This window comes from Lemur catta, chromosome 14 (genome assembly GCF_020740605.2).
Source record: "Lemur catta isolate mLemCat1 chromosome 14, mLemCat1.pri, whole genome shotgun sequence".
NCBI lineage: Eukaryota > Metazoa > Chordata > Mammalia > Primates > Lemuridae > Lemur > Lemur catta.
In genome coordinates, this window is record NC_059141.1 from 27,395,572 (window position 1) to 27,411,974 (window position 16,403).

General features: G+C 43.8%; 1 protein-coding gene across 48 annotated transcripts in view; it reads left to right on the plus strand.

The window, feature by feature from the left end:
• Nucleotides 1-16,403, plus strand: part of SORBS1 (sorbin and SH3 domain containing 1) — a 220,411-nt gene that overhangs the window by 47,126 nt on the left and 156,882 nt on the right. For 47 of the 48 annotated variants that reach the window (XM_045569093.1, XM_045569092.1, XM_045569103.1 and 44 more), the window contains exon 2: nt 16,056-16,144. The exons of the other annotated variant lie outside the window; for it this stretch is intronic. The gene's annotated coding sequence lies outside the window, so the exon portion shown is untranslated. The remainder of the gene's footprint in view (nt 1-16,055; nt 16,145-16,403) is intronic. 48 annotated transcript variants of the gene reach the window in all.

Below are 16,403 nucleotides of genomic sequence, written 5' to 3' on the forward strand. Positions count from 1 at the left end.
CACACTTATAACTTTAACTCAAACTGTGCAAAAGTAATTCATGTAACCAAAATGTTTGTACTCTGGTAATATTCTGAAATAAAAAAAAATGAGTCTACCATGTAGCTATTATATGTTCTCCCACCTGCCCTAGGATTTCCTTGCCTTAAAATACTTTGACTATCTTTGGAAAAACTTTGGGTACAGTTTGTTGAAATTGGTCAGCAAATGATTCTTCCATAGCTCTGGCATAACTGGCATTAGAAATGGTTTTATGATGCAACTGTAAACGGAGTTGGTAAAAATTCATGTTTTCTAAGCACTGAGTGTGTTGCCAGAGAGGTTCAGTTTTGTTTTTCTTTTTCATTTTGATTGATTTATTTGAGTCTGATAGAATGGTATCAGTGACATGAGGAATAATTGCAGTATCTTTTGAAATTCTATCCTGGAATCCCACCAGGAACCAACCCAGATTCGTGCCAAAGAACACATCATAGGTTTTGGGTTTTTAAAAATGCTTGTTTGAAATGCTAGACTTTTTGATACTTAAAGAGCATTGTTTTTAGTGGGTGGAGTTCTCTTTTGATCCTCTAAGTTTAAACCTCTTGGTTCAGGGGTAGCCATAGTGACCACCCTATATTGTGAGAGTTTAAGGGGTCTCTGGGAGGCAGGACTTACATAAATGTACGTGTGAGTGTGTACTCGCATGCACGCTCGTGTTTGCCCTCTCTTCATTTTGCTTGCCAGTTTTAAACTTTCTTGACTCTTACTGCTTTCCTGAGTCTTAAGAACTGCTTGCCATCTTAGGAGATTTTTTAGTATGCTATTAAGTCTTAAAGTTAATTTGCCTTAAAGCAAAAAAAAAAAAAAAAGCTTGGCAGCAGTAAATCAACAAATTAACATTGGTGGATGGAGTATTGTGTTTTCTTTGAGATTTCCTTTTTTCCCCCCAGCTTTTGATGATAAACACGTATTACTTTTTAAAATTAAAAAAAAATCTTTAAATTATTATGGGTACATAACAGTTATATATCTTTATGGTACATGTGATATGTTGATACAGGCATACAATGTGAATTAATCAAATCAGGGTAATTGGAGTATCCATCACCTCAGGCATTTATCATTTCTTTGTGTTAGGAACATTGCAGTTCTACTCTTTTAGTTATTTTAAAGTATGGCATAACTTGTTGATTATAGTCACTTTGTTGTGCTATCAAATATTGTTCATTCTAACTACCTAATTGTATTTTTATACCCATTAACTACCCCCATTTTATCCCCCCTCCCCACTATCCTTCTCAGCCTCTGGTAACCATCATTCTACTCTCTGTCTCCATGAGATCAATTGTTTTAGTTTAGCTCCCTTGTATATATGAGAACATGTGAGATTTGTCTTTCTGTGCTTGTCTTATTTCACTTACCATAATGTTCTCCAGTTCCATCCACATTGTTGCAAATGACAGAATTTCATTTTTTTTGTGGCTATCCAATATTCCATTGTGTGCATGTACCACAATTTCTTTATCCATTCATCCATTGATGGACACTTAGGTTGATTCCAAATCTTGGCTATTGTGAATAGTGTTGCAATAAACAGGGGAATGCAAGTGTCTTTTCAATATACTGATTTCCCCTCCTTTGGATATGTACCCAGCAGTGAGATTGCTTAGTCATATGGTAGTTCTATTTTTAGTTTTTTGAGGAACATGTATTACTTTCATATTACAGAAAATTATTTGTAAAGAAGTGTGGTTGCTTTCAAATTCATTCGTTGACAATGGGATAACAAGGTTGAGAATCCAGGAAGGCTAACAGATTGGGGTTTAGGGACCTTGGGAGCCGGGCTGCCATGGGAACTGTTGTTCCCAGTCTTTTTGCCATCAAAGATGTCCTTTTGTTTTTATACTTATGTATTTTTCTTCTAAATATCTCTTGCTTTGAAAGATTTCATCTAGCCCAACACTGTTTATTAAGTAATAATATATTCTCAATTGTTTATCAATTAAAGATAGACTTAAGTGCCTGTTAGAGTCACCTGGGTTACTTTATGGAGTTGCTGTTGTTCCAGCTGACACTAAAAACACGTGATGTTTGGGGTTTGCCCTTCTGCTAGACACTCATCTACATCCTCCACCTTCATTTCTACCTGAGTGGAACATTCTGAGGACCCGAGGTTGAGGTTCTGCAGTTAGAGCTCTTCCGTGTTTTAGACCCAGGACCCTGAATTCCCTCTGATACTGGTATTTCTCACCACAAACTGCCTTGACCTTGTTATTAATGGAACATCTAAACAACCTAAAACCAGTGAAACAGTAAGTCTTTGTGACTGTGCTAACCTTTGTCTGCCTCATCCTTCATCACTATCATGATCCTTCATCACTGTCATCATCCTTCATCCCGGTCATAGCGGTTGGCACTAATAGGCTGAGCACTTACGATGTGCCAGATGCTGAGTTAACTGTCTACACAGACTTTCTCATTTGATCCTTACATCTCCTTTGTGAAGCAAAGATTGTTAATTAGCCCACCATTTTATTAGTGGGGAAACCGAGGCTCAGAAAGGTTGAATAATTTGTCTAAGGTCATGAGGCCTGAAAGCAGCACAGCCAGGATTTAAATTGCTTCCCGCCTCTTACCTGTTGCCTTTAACTCTTTTCCTTCTTAATTGGTGCTTTCCAGACCAGGACCTGAGCTTTGGATCATATTCACATCCCAACCCATCGCCCTCCTGTCTATCTGGAGTTAGCCCACTCTGTCTGCACAGTTCCTCAGAGGAGGTGCAGACAAGGGGACCAGACACCTGGAATGGAGGGGCCCGGCCACGGTGCCAGAAGCTCCTCCTCCTGCTCTGCCAGGCCAGGCCCAGGCGGTCCTGGGTCTACTCCCAAGTATGTAGAAACTGGAGTTGGGATTTCATTCTCTCTTCTATAATTTCCCACTTTTAGATTGGGACCTTAGCGAGTCCGAGGAGGCATTTTCCAGCCACAGAAATGATTTATTGCCTCCCGTGCAGTTCAAGTTGTTTTTGTCCTGCCCTCTAGGAGTAGAGGGCATAGAAAGCCTCAGATCCCTTTCTTCTGAAGAGGTAAGGAAGCTAGAAGAGGTACTTCTCTTCCCTGATATCCTCAGTTTCATTCCAAGGATGGAGTGTAGAACAGGGATTCTTAATTTTTATGGGATCATAGACCCCTTTGAGAATCTGATGAAAGCTTTGGACACTTTCTCCAGAAAAGTTATAGTGATATTGACTAACATTTATGTTGTAGACACTGTACTAAACACTTAAATCTATTACCTCTTTTAACCCTCATTATAACTCTATAAAGTGTAGGTACTGTTGTTATCTCTATTCTACAGATGAGAAAAGTGAGACATTGGGGCGTTAAAACATTGCCCATTCATATACATATCCATATACGTGGAGTCTTTGCATGTAATTTTAGTTGGACCCCTGGTTAAGGTCTTCATCTCTAGAGTATGAGCCCCCATCTGCATTGCTCAAAGACAGGAATTTGTACGTGTAACAGGATAGCATGTGGGTACCAACTCCCACAGCTGGTGACCAACCTGCTTGTCAAGGTGGTGGAGGAAGGAAAGGCTTCTCCTGACTCCCCTTGCAGAGTCCTCCCCCGTCCTCTTGGACCAGTTAGGTGAGTGTGCGTGGGGGTTCTATGTGTTCATGCTTTGTTGCAATCCCACACAGTTATCTAATTGGCCTTTAATGTTAGGTGGGGAGTCAGACAATCTGGGCTTCTCTCTTGGTTTTGCTACTGCCAAGCTGTGGGTCTCAGGGAATCATTCAGACCCAGTGAGCCTATCTTCTCACCTGCAAAACCAGGGATAATAAACTCTGGCCTTCATTAGGATGGGGAAGGTCTCACCACCATGGGAGGAAGTCACTGCCCTTAATTTGTCTTCAATGTGGCCCGTAAGTGAACAGCCTGCTTGATGTACAGCATGCACATCCTTCTGTTACTAAGATTCATGGGCCCAGAAACTGATCTGTGACTGCTGACCACACTTGACAACTGTTTTCTTAGAGCTACAGTCAGTGATCAATAATTAAGATTTTGGAATAGTTTGTACTCTTCCTTCTGTCTGCCCCTCTCTCCACCTGTTTGTGCATCACCCCCACGGCAGGTATGCTTAAAATCATAGAGCTGTGGAATGTCAGTGCCCAGAAGGAACTTGGATCACCTATGGCCAGCCCTTTCATTTTGTAGAAAAGGAAATAGGCTCAGAGAGGTGCAGAGACTTGCCCAAGGCCACACAGTTAATCCACCCCAGAGCCACAGTTAGGCTAGTGTTCCTCCTGTGCCACATGGCTGTCTTTTATCTTTCCTCTTAGTTCCCTTCACAACCAGACACAACCCTTAATCAGTTTTTACCTGGGGCAGTTCTCATCTCCTCTGTTTGCTTCCTTGAAAGTAGAGGCTGGGTCATTTTCATTATAGTTTCTGTTTTCTTCTTCACTGCCTCCCAAACTGTATGTTTGGTGTATGATGAATGAAGAAATGAACCATTTGCATAAGCAGAACCATCTCAGAAGTTCCTCGTGGTACCAGGTCCACAGTTCCTCACATTCAGATCCTTGTTAACTTCTCTAAGCACCAAGATGAGTCTCTGCTGTAGACAGAGACCTCGGAAGTGCCCCTCTTCATGTACTATTTTATCCCAGCTAACATAGAGATGGATATAGCCAGGCAATGTGTTACGGGAAGCTTTTGGAAGCCAAGGTGGTATGGTTTATTAATGGCTGTCCTGGGATTCTCTCTCCAGCAGAGGTTTACCTTGGATATAAAGCCCTTCTCTTCCGAAGTTGAGCCCAGCTGATCTGAGTGGTGACATTTAGCACTAGTAGGCATTAGCTTATATTACCCACTACCCCTTGGCATGTGCCACTGTGAGTGTTCACGGACTTTCTCATCTTCTCTCTGCTAAAGAGAATTCTGTTGGGTATTATTCATCTTTCCCAGGAACTCTACCCTCTAAGGAGAATTTTCTCTTGGTTAGCTCAGTTCCTGGGCCTTTTTCTTATAGAGTCAGGGAAATGAGTAGAAGCTAAATTGGAGAACCAGGAGGTGTGGATGGACGGTCCACCAGAGTGTGCGTGTGTGTGTGTGTGGGTGTGGGGGTGTGTGTGTGTGTGTGTGTGTGTGTGTAAGTAAAGAGGGCCTGAACTTGTATCTGAAAAGGCCCAATACTTGTGGGAGAGAAGACGAATGGAGGCTCAAGGGAAAGAGGAAGGTGAGAAAAGTGGTTATCAGCTGGGGGAGAGCAGGGAGATGAAAAGTAGAGATTTCTTAGAGGAGCAGCTGCTGTCTGTGCATGGGGTACTAAGTGATAGAGAAGAATGAAGGATTTTAAAGATACTTGCTTATGAATTAAAAATTTGATTCATCTCTTTGGTATTCAACAAGAGATCTAACAACACTTTAATTTTTGTTATATTTGGGTTGGATTTCTTCCTTGTTTGGCCACCAAGTGGAGACTGGGCTACTTGGAGACCTGGCTGTGTTCAGGTTACACAGGTGTGTTCTATCTGGGAGCGGAGGCTGGAAGGTGGGTAATTTGCCCGAAATGCTCTGTCGGGGAGCAGGGCTGATGTGCTGGAGTCAGCAAGTATTTCGTGTTACTACATTCTGCGCAAACCCCAGATCATTTTCCTGTGTTAAAAATAAACAAATATGTCAGAGTTCTCAGATTCAGTGCTTATTTACTTCTTACCCTATTTTCAAAAATAATTTGAGGCTGTTTGGATTTAGTGGGAAAATGTGGCAATTCATTCAGATTGTATTTTTTTCCATAAATAGAAAGGAAATTGACTTTAAGAAGGCAGAAAGGATTGAGTTTCTAGGCTACGTTTTACTGACAGAAATATTACTGGGGAAGGATATTTTAATTTTTGTTCTCTAAGAAATCGCTCTATTGTACCGGTTTGAGATGGAGGTGGTTTAGCACAGAGAGGATTTTTAAACCAAGGGAAGGAGCTGTGACTGTTTGGCTTAGATAAAGAGAGTGCTTTCTTCTGTCAGAGAGCCTCCTGGGGTTGAACTGATCTGCGTTCAGCTGCGTTCATCGAGATGGCTTCTTTGAGTAAAGGCCACAGAATAAACAGGCTGCTGGCCTTAAATGTCTGTGCATGGAATTCCTTTCTGTTGGCTCCTAGAAGAGCAGAGCAGTGCTTCTACAGAAGGGTGACATTTAGAAGAGTGACATCTCGAATGTTCAGGCAATAGTTGGTACAATTGAGTACCAGGCAAGGGCAGAAAAAGGACTTGCTCTGGGCCTTCTCATATGTTGCTGTTGGGAGTACTAAGTGGCAGTCTTATTTATTTATTTTATTTTTAGAGATGGAGTCTGGCTACGTTGTCCAGGCTGGGGTGCAGTGGCTAGTCACAGGTGTGATCTTAGTGAGTTATACTGGGCTCAAGCAGTCCTCTCACCTCAGCCTCCCCAGTAGCTGGGACTATAGGCATGTGCCACCACACTTGTCTCCAACATAGTCTTTTTAGCCCACTGGCCAAACTGTCGGGTGCCTTGAAGTTGTCTGTATTTTTTGATCACCCTGAAGTGTCAGCTGCCCTCTGATGTTGAAAACAATGCCCAGGGCAGACTGTGTGATTTCCTACTTAGGTTTAAAAGATCTCAGGAAAGCAGCCCTCTGCTGGAAAGGCCTATGACCAGTTCCTGGTGTCTCCATAGGGTACAGCCGCCTGTGTTCAGGCTGACCTGTCTCACTGTGGGCCCGAAAGGTCCTGAGGCAGTCCTGCCAGTGCTGGTCATGACTTCTCAGCTGTGTTAGTGTTTTCAGAGTGACTTCTTGCCATGGGCATCAGAATGTTCTGAGGTGCTTGTGAGAAATGCATAAGTTTGGCCCCATACCAGGTGGATAGTATGAGAATCTCTGGGGAGGGGTGGTGTTCTGACTCCCCAGGTGATTCCTTTGTATCCTGTAGATGGAGAACCACTGTGGTACCTGCTGGCACTGTGCATAACTGGACGTGGTGGTTAGTAAATTTGATGCCAGATGATCCTGGGCCCAGATTTTATGTTGTGAAGGAAGCTGGGGAAGGAGGAAGGGCGGGCAGTGTGCAGGTGTTGCGCACCAGCTGTGAGAGGGTGCAGGGTAGGTGCTTGCAGCTCTATTCTTTTATTTGCTCTCACCAGCAGCCCAGTGTGCTGGGTGTTATCATGCCCGTGTACAGGGGAGGACACAGAACATCAGAGAGCTTGCAAACTTGCTTAGCATCACACATTTGGTAGGTGGAGACCAGCGTGGCCAGCTTCCCTGCCTTTTCCATCGTGACTGTAATCCACACACTAGAATGATGAATGTCTCCTTGAGCCGGCTGTGCAGTAGAAATATAGGAGCCACATAAGTAATTTAAGATTTTGTAGTAGCCACATTAAAATCATACAAAGAAACAGACGAAATTAACTTCAACATGTTTCGTTTAACCCAGTATATCCAAAATATTATTATTTCAATATATCATATAAAAATCAATGAGATATTTTACATTCTTGTTTTTTTTTATTCCAAGACCTCAGAATCCCATGTGCGTTTTACCCTTACAGCACATCCCAAGTCACTCTAGCCGTCTTTCAAGGGCTTAATGGGCACCTGCACCTGGAGGCCACCACACAGGACAATTGGAAAGGTGCATCCTGCCCTCTGTCCAGGTAGCAAAGGGTCACAGTTTTCCGGATCACTGATGCTGGACAGTCTGCATGCATGTCACCTGAGGAGGAGGATATTAAAATTCCTCAATCAGTCTGGAGCCCCAGGTGATCCTTCTGTGTAGCCTGGTTGGAAATGCTATAGCTGCACTAAAAGCGTCCACTGGACAATTTACTTGGGTTCTCTGTGACTGTGCCCTGCTCCCTTTTCAGGGACAGTTGCATTCCAAGCACATTCTTTGGGGGGTTGGGGGGGGTGGCGTTGTAGGAAAGGTGGGGAGTGCATACCCTAAGGGTCTTTCCTCTACCCTACTAAATAGAACTGCAGTTTCGGTGGAGAAAAGAAACCCAGCTTATTTTTCTGGATGTGATCTTGCATAAAGGATGGAACCTTTCCTTTTGGTGGCTAAAAGCAGGACCTGTGTTCTCAGGAAGGTGAGATGAAAGAACCAAAATATTTAGGGGAGAATGAGATACTGTGTCCTTAAGCTGTATTCTTTTATAGTGGTTTGGCTCTAAAATTTATTTGCTGACTTAGAGTAAGAAATTTGGTCCTAAAGAATTATAATCCAGGGGTCCAAACTGCAAGTACTCAGAGGTCAGGCAGGTAGAAGGGTGAGAGATCGCAAATCAAACTCTTAGGAATGTTCTTCCCTCTCACAAAAATGGTGCGGTGTCCCTTTTTTCTGGAAACACTAGACTCTTGGTCTTTCGTTTTCTGTTGTTGACAGAGAAATATTTCTCTTCTCTAAGAGAAAAACCAGTGTATGCAATCAGGGTAAACGGCAGCCGACGCGAGGCCTGGGTGTTAGGGAGATGAAGCTGAGAGCCGTGACCTAAAGGGTAGTAGCTACTACCCAGTTCCATCCAGTTGTTATCCTTGAGGCCCAGTGTTACCAGACCTTGTTATTTGTAAGGAGAAGCCACACTTTAAAATTGTAAAATCTTTGGCTTTATAATTTGTTTTAAATTTAAAAATAATTATAGACTCAAGAAATTGCCAAAAAAAAAAAAAAAAAAAAAGATACTGAGGGGTCCAGTACGCCCTTCACCCTGCTTCCCCCAGGGCTAGCATTTTGCATAGCTCTAGTACAGCATCAAAACCAGGAAATTGACACTGCTGCAATCAACGGTCCTTATTCAGATTCCACTGGTTTTTATGTGCACTCATTTCTGTGTGGGTGTGCATATAGTCCTGTGCAATTTTATCATGTGCAGATTTGCATAATCACCACAATCAAGATGATCTTTGGCTTTAAAATCATTTGTGTAAGTACATTGAAAACTCTGTTTAGGTCTAAAGAACACGCCATAGGCTTGGTATGCCGAGCCTCTGGCTTTCAACCTCTGTTTTAGTCTAACACATGCACATACTCTTGTGCTCTCTCTCGTTCAGATAAAATTCACACAACACAGAATTTACTGTTTTAACCATTTTCAAGTAGACAGTTCAGTGTTTTTTAAGTATATTCACAGAACTGTGCAACCATCACTACTAATTCCAGAACATTTTCATCACCCCAGAAAGAAGCCCATATCCATTAGCCTTCATTCCTCATTCCCCTCCTCCCCCAGCAACCACCAATCTACTTTCTGTCTCTATGGATTTGTCTATTCTGAACATTTCATGTAAATGGAATCGTATAGTATGGGACTTTTTGTGTCTGACTGGCCCTTTCATCTTACAGAGGAAGAGACTTAGGACCAGAGAAGGAACATGACACGCCCATGATTATACTGCTAGCAAGCTCTAGTCTGGACTTGAACCCCAAACCAATACTCTTAGTAGCATACCTTTCTGGCTCTCACCAGTCAGGTCTTCTATTTTATAAATAATGATGATAATGATGATGATGATGATAAAACTACCACCCCAGGTTGTGCATGGTGGCTCATGCCTATAGTCCCAGCACTTTGGAAGGCCAGGGCAGGAGGATCACTTGAGGCCAGGAGTTTGAGACTAGCCTGGGCAACATAGTGAGACCCCCATCTCTAGGACAAAAAATTAGCCAGTCATGGTGGTGTGTGCCTGTAGTTCCAGCTACTGGGGAGGCTGAGGCAGGAGGATCCCTTGAGCCCAGGAGTTTGAGGTTACAATGAGCTATGATTGTGCCACTGTACTCCAGCGTGGGTGATAGAGTGAGACCCTGTCTCTGGGGGGCAAAAACCCCACCCTACCTCTTTCTTTTCAGTTGACATTAATAAACATGCTTAACAAGAGAATATTTTGTTACTTGCACTGAGTGCTAAGATTCTTCAAGGACTTACTGTGGAAGTGGGAATTGTAAAGGAGAAAACAAGCTGATTTGGTTCAGTTCAGTGTATATTTATTGAGTGCCCCTGTGTGCCAGGCTCAGGACCAACAGGGATGAGTTAGTGCCCTGACTATCAAGGGACAGTCAGTTGGGGGAAACACAGATGAGAGATAACTTCAGGATATTGAAGGTAAATATCATGATTGTGGGGCTAGGGCAAGAGCACCAGGCCCAACCTGGGGGTGGGGAGGCTTGAGTGATGAAAGGGAGCTCATAAGAAATGAGGCAGCAGAAGAATGTTTTGAGCAGGAGAGGCCAAAGCAAAGGCTTCGACTTTGGGAATGGTGGGTCCATAGAGCTGAGCTGTGAGCTCATTGGCTGTGATGGAGGGTGAAGTGGGTTATTGGAGATACGGCTCAAGGGGTGGGTTTGTACCAGATCCCTGAGGGTCTTGAGGTCATAGAAGATCGGTGCCCCCGGTGGATGTCTGAATTTTTCAAAGTGAGGATGGCTGAATGGAAGCAGACTAGGAGAAGCCAAATGTGGGAATTGAATCTCCAGGATAACACCCCAGTCCGAATGGGTGGGGTAGGGTGGGGTGGGCAGTATACAGTGGTGGAACCAGAATCTAAGTAGCAACAGGGTTGAGAAGAATCAAGGTAAGGGAAACCAGGAGACCCATCCCAGAGACCATGATGAAGTCGTGCCATGGGGCATCTTTGGAGAGCTGTCAGTCCTGTTCTCACTGGCCTGCTTCCACTTCCTCATTCACACCCATCCTCGCAGCATCATTTTACTGAGCACCTGCTATGTGCCAGGAATTGTTGGAGTGCTGGGGTTAAAGCAGTGAACAAGTTGGGCAAGCTTCCTGTTGCTGGAAGTGAACATGAATAAGTAAGATAATTATGGATTGTGATAGGTTCCACTAGGAAAGTGGTTTTTGCTGGGTGGATGTAAGGTTAGGTGGTCAGGGCTGGCCTCAGTCAAGAGATGATATTTGATCTGAGCTCTCAAAAGGTGAGAATGCCCCTACCACGGCGAGACACCAGGAAAGAGCTTTGTAGACAGAGAGAACTGCACATGCAAAGACCATGGGGGAAGGAGCAGTCTGCAGGGGGTGCTCTGGGCTTTGTCAAGGTCTCTTCAGGGGGCCCCAAATCTGAACAAGTATCTGTGGAGACCTGGCTCTACACTGTCTTAGGACAGGGAGAACCATCAGCTTTGGGAGGAAGAATGCATATCCTAGTGGAGGAAAAAATATGAAGTCACTGTGAATCATTCAAAGTAGGCGTGCTTTTTCTTTTTTTTAAGGGGGGAAGTTAAACTCATTTTGCTATTTTTCAACTAATTTTGTTGTACTTTATGAGCTTTGTGTCATTCAGAGAACTTGGAAACATTCCTTCTCCCTCCTACTGGATCTGTAGAGTAGGTGGGAGAGCTTTAAAAAACTCCCAAAGACCCACTTTCGTCTGCCAGTGGGTGCGGGAGGAGGACAGCTGGGCATGGGGACAGAGTGGAGGGCACTTGGGAAGTGGGCACCACCCCAGCATTGAGCACCTTGGAAGCTTCAGCCAGGTTCAGGTCCTGAGGATGTTGGGTTTGTTCTGGGAAGTAGGGAAGTCCTTTTCAAGGTCAAAAAAGGGATTCATTTTGCATATTAGAATGTCATCTTAAATAAAATAATGAATGCAGTGATTTGAAAAAACACTGCATGAAAAGGAAATAGATAATTATTCTGATTTGTTTTCTCACGTTAGCCTCAAGGCCAGTTGGGGATTTTCAGCCCTGAACCATCTGAGTTTGTTGATGGAGGAGTTGGAATTTGTGGAGGGAGAAAGAAAGAGTCTGCCATTAGCTCAGGAAGCACCTTGGGCCTTGGATTCAGAACAAGAAGAGAGGCCAAGAAGTCTGAGCTGGGCAGAATGAAATTTGGGGTGTATTTTGAAGGAACCTGGAGGGCTCCAAGGCACTATATTGGGATACAGTAATTAGCCAGTTAAACAAAAGACCACTTAAAACCTAAAAACAGCAAAAAGGCAAAACAAAAATGATGATACGGATCCTTGCCCATGTACAAGTTAGTGGAACAACAATGTAAAAATACAAGTGTTACATGCCAGGAAGGAGAGATCCACGGTGCTGTGAGAACATGGAATCAGAGAGGCCTCCATTGGTCCAGAGTAGGTTGGATGGTCTGGATTGATGGTAGGAAAGAGGGTGGCCAAGGTGACTTTCACAACAGCCAGTATTGATCTCTGTTCGAGATGGGGTAGAGAAGAGGCTATAGATGAGGAAGGTGAGGGTTCATGGTCTTTGGCAGGCCCTGGAATTACTCTTGTGATGTCTTTTGGAGGGTTGGGTCAGAGAAATGTTTTGTTTTAGGCCAGGATGTAACACTACTGCAGGAAATAATGAATGGATCTCTTACAAACTGAGGTCCACCAGAAGGGGCAAATGATTATCTTGAGCTTTTCCTAGGCTTCCTCCCCTGTGCTGCTGTTCTAAATTTGCATTATGGTTCACGGGGAGGGCCCTTAGGTTGATGGGAATGCCTGAGTGTCTCCTTGTTCTGTTGAAGGATGGTGTGGATTGCCGCTGGGCCTTGCAATCAGGAAGGCTGACCTTGGTCAGCTGTGGGTTTCTCTGGTGCTGGCTCTCTGAAGGTCACCTGGTGGCACGTGGTGATGTTGGAGAAGAGCTCTGTCTGGGCTGGTCCATTCAGGGAGCCAGCTTCCTCCGATCTCTTACCTTTGCGGTACACAGCATTTACTTTGCCATTCTTGGGTTGAGATTGCTTAGGCCATATTATGACCACAAAGTAGAAATCTGGAAAGAAATGCTCAGCCGACTTGGCAGATTTCCAGGATTTGCACTGATCTGCAGTGTCCTGCCCTTTGGTGGGCATGAAGGACCTGACCAGAGTGCTCTGTGCCTTGGAGCTGTTCCTCGAAGGCCACCTTGATGACTGGATGTTCCCAGATCCTTTGTGAAGCTACACAGGTGTATGAAGGCTCAGATCCACTGCTGAGACGGAGATAAACTATCCCTGATAGTGTACCCGGAGGCGGACATTGGGTCATGGTATGCAAGGGACTGGGGCAAAGAGGAAGGCCCCCTTCACTCACCCAATTGCTATTCTGGCTGCTGGCATTTTTTTTTTATTTATTTAAAAAAAGAAGTTAGGTGATGGGAGTCATAATGCAATGCAGAGTGGGCAAACACACTAAGAATGTGCAATGCCCCTAAAATCTGATCCTTAGATTCTTCCTGGAGGATGCTGAATTAATGACCTTGAAGAGATTGTTCTGGAACTTCTGAGGCCTCTGGGTGAAATATACCCTTTTCTTGCTGGGAATCAGAATCACCTGTAGGGGCTTTTGAACAATGCCCGAGCCTCCAAATCAAAGACTCTGATTTAGTGGCCTAGGAAATTTGTGTTTTGTTTTCCAGATGATTCTAATTTTCAGCCATATTTGCGAACCTGCCCACCAGTTACAGATCCAGGGATGCTCTTCCCACTCTTTGGGTGAATTCTGCCTCCTTGTTTCCTCATACTGGCCTTGAACCCTGACCCCTGACCATGGCCACGGCCATGTGTTTGGCCTCTGCTCCCCTGTGTGCCCCTTGTTTTCTTAGAGTGCTTTGCGCTGACTTTGCCTCAGCCTGGATCAGGGCTGGCGGCTCATCTCTCCTTTATCTGTGAAGGAAAGGAGCACTCCGTGTGGGGATTTTGATGGGCAAATACTCTGGGACATTTTTTCACAAAACTCCTTCTTGAGACTTGAATGCACAGTGGATTCTAAGCTGTGGAAGCCCAGGCCCTGGGGTGGAAGTAGCAGTCTTGTGACTGGCACAAGAAAGCATCTTCATTTACTGTCTTCCCAGAGACATCATGAAAGGCTCAGTGTTTCTACCACCACGTTTCTTGGCCCCTGCAGACTCTGGGACATCGTTGGTTGTCCCGAGGGAGTCATAGGTAGGCATTGCTGGGGAACAGGGCCAAATTGGTGGCATTCTTGATGTGGGCACTTGTCAAGATAAACTTGTGAGAGTGCATATGTGAGGCCCACATCAGCTCTCAGCAGACGTTGGGTCACGTGGCATAAGGCAGGGGGTTTTTAAGACCCAGAGGTAATATGGGCTCTGTACTAGACCAAATTGGAGGGGCTGTTCTCACCTCCTTGCTTTTGCTTATATTGTTCCACTTTCCCTGCATCCCCACCCCCTCCAACCCACCACCCCCGAGTCTGGTCTGCTCCCATCCAAGCTTTAGGGTTTCCTCAGGCCTCTGTCCATGCTAGGGAGTCTCTCCACCTCCGCTGCATTAGGTGCCCCTGCTCAGTGCTCCTGTAACGCGCGTGCATACCCAGATCATTTCACTTACCCATTGTTTTATGATTCATTTTGAGTGTCTGGATCTGTCTTTTATTCAGATAGAACAACTTAAGGGTCTTGCTCACTTTTGTGTTTCCATCACCTTGCACACTGCTTGGCGTATAATAAAATTTAGTAAATATTTGTTGAGTGGATGAATCAATAAATTCTTTGTAGGGGTGACATAAATAACTTCCACCAAGATCTTATAGTTGAACATTGCTCATTTATTACAGTACTAGTACCTGGTATATATACTTATCTACAGTCTTATAGTCAAGATGCATATTAAGGGAGATTTTTCTAGTATGAAGATGCAAATTAAGGGAGATTTTTCTAGCATAAAGAGTGTTCCAGACAGTTTGGGACGTTAACTGAGCATTTTTGAAGTATTAGATGCATGGTATTTGTGGGCTTTTTGTTGTTGTTGTTTGTAATTAAAGTAGTGAAATTTTTGAAAAATGTCACATTAGGAAACAAACCCTTAGGGAACCTGATATAATTTACTCTTATATTCTTTGGTGACAAATAAAGGTATGGCAAGCATTTTAGTATAATAGAAAGTGGGTGGGATCCTTCAACTGTATTTCCTTGACTTTAATACTTCTCTTAAAGCTAAGTATTAATTTTGATTTAACTTTCATTAGTTAATTTTGTGTGTATTTGTTTATTTCATTTTTATTTTTTTAGAGACAGGGTCTTGCTCTGGTCACCTAGGCAGGAGTGCAGTGGCCTGATCATAGTTCACTGCAACCTCAAACTCCTGGGCTCAAGTGATCCTTCTGCCTAGCCTCCTGAGTAGCTGGGATTATAGGCATGCACCACTGTGCCCAGCTATGTTTATTTTTTTGCTTCATAGTATAAGACTACTGTGTAGTAGGGCCTAGTGGAAGAATCCTGGATTGGCAGTCAAGAGGTCTAGGTTCTAGAATGAGCTCTACCTCTTACTGGGAATGGGCAAGTCAGTTTCTGCTTACACTCATGCAAAATGGGAGTGTTGTACTTGTTCAGGGGTTGCAAATGTCTGCAGGAGTTAGGCTACCAACTTGAGTTGCTATATGTGTGCTACCATTTTTTTTTTTTTTGGAACTTGGCCCCTTTTTCTTTTGTTTTCCCACTTTCATTAGAATCATAAGTAGAAGAAGATATTTCTGTACCACAAGAAAAAAAATAATGCAAGGGAAATGATAAATGACAACTGCAGTTCTTCTCTGTGTTGAGGAGACAGTAGGGAATGGTGGGGACTGCAGCATATTGGAGCAGCCAAACTTGCCTATGAAAGGTAACTGCTACTTAGAACCACCTGATCATTGTCAGACATTAATGTGGGCCATGGGGACAGATCTTCTGATTTTTTTTTTTTTTAAAGAGAAGCCAGAAGTCTGGGTTTTTGTGTGACAGCTCTGATTTTTAAGTTTGGCTCACGTTTTCTAAACATACCTGCAGATGAAATATAATGCCTCTACAGACGAGATGTAACCCATTGTGCTTTCACAGTTTGTGACCACTGTTAAAGATGATTTCTAAAGCACCTTTCTACCCAAGATCCTATAATTCTAATGCGGACCGTTTCAGCTGGTGAATTGAAGATTCTTGTTTTATTTGGGAAGTCAGAGTGAGGAAGGGAGTTGGGCTAAAAGAAGATGGGACCTTGAACCTAAATGGGGTGCCCAGCAATTGGTGTTTGGATGGGTCCCCTTGGGGAAAGGCCATAGACTGCCTGTGATTCACACCAGGTATTTTGTACATTTGTCATTGCAGGAGTTGCCGTCTGTTGGAAGAGTTTGTGAAACCCTCTCTCTGCCCAGAGCTCCAAGACCAATGCATCTTCCCATCACCTTAAGCCACTGGTGAATATATGTGTTTTTTTCCCTCTTCTGCCACAGTGAAGGGAAATACTTTCAGTTGACTGTAGAATGTGATTTTCAGAGAACCTTCTGTCCTTTCTATTATAGAAGGAAGGATTGTGGGCTTGGGCCTAAGTGTACTTGGGTTCTGGTACCTATTTGGTTCTGGCACTTTTACTGTGGGATCTTAGGTGAATTGTTTGACCTCTTGGGGCCCCAAATGGAGAAATGTATACTGCCCTGTTTACATCCCAGGGTTGCT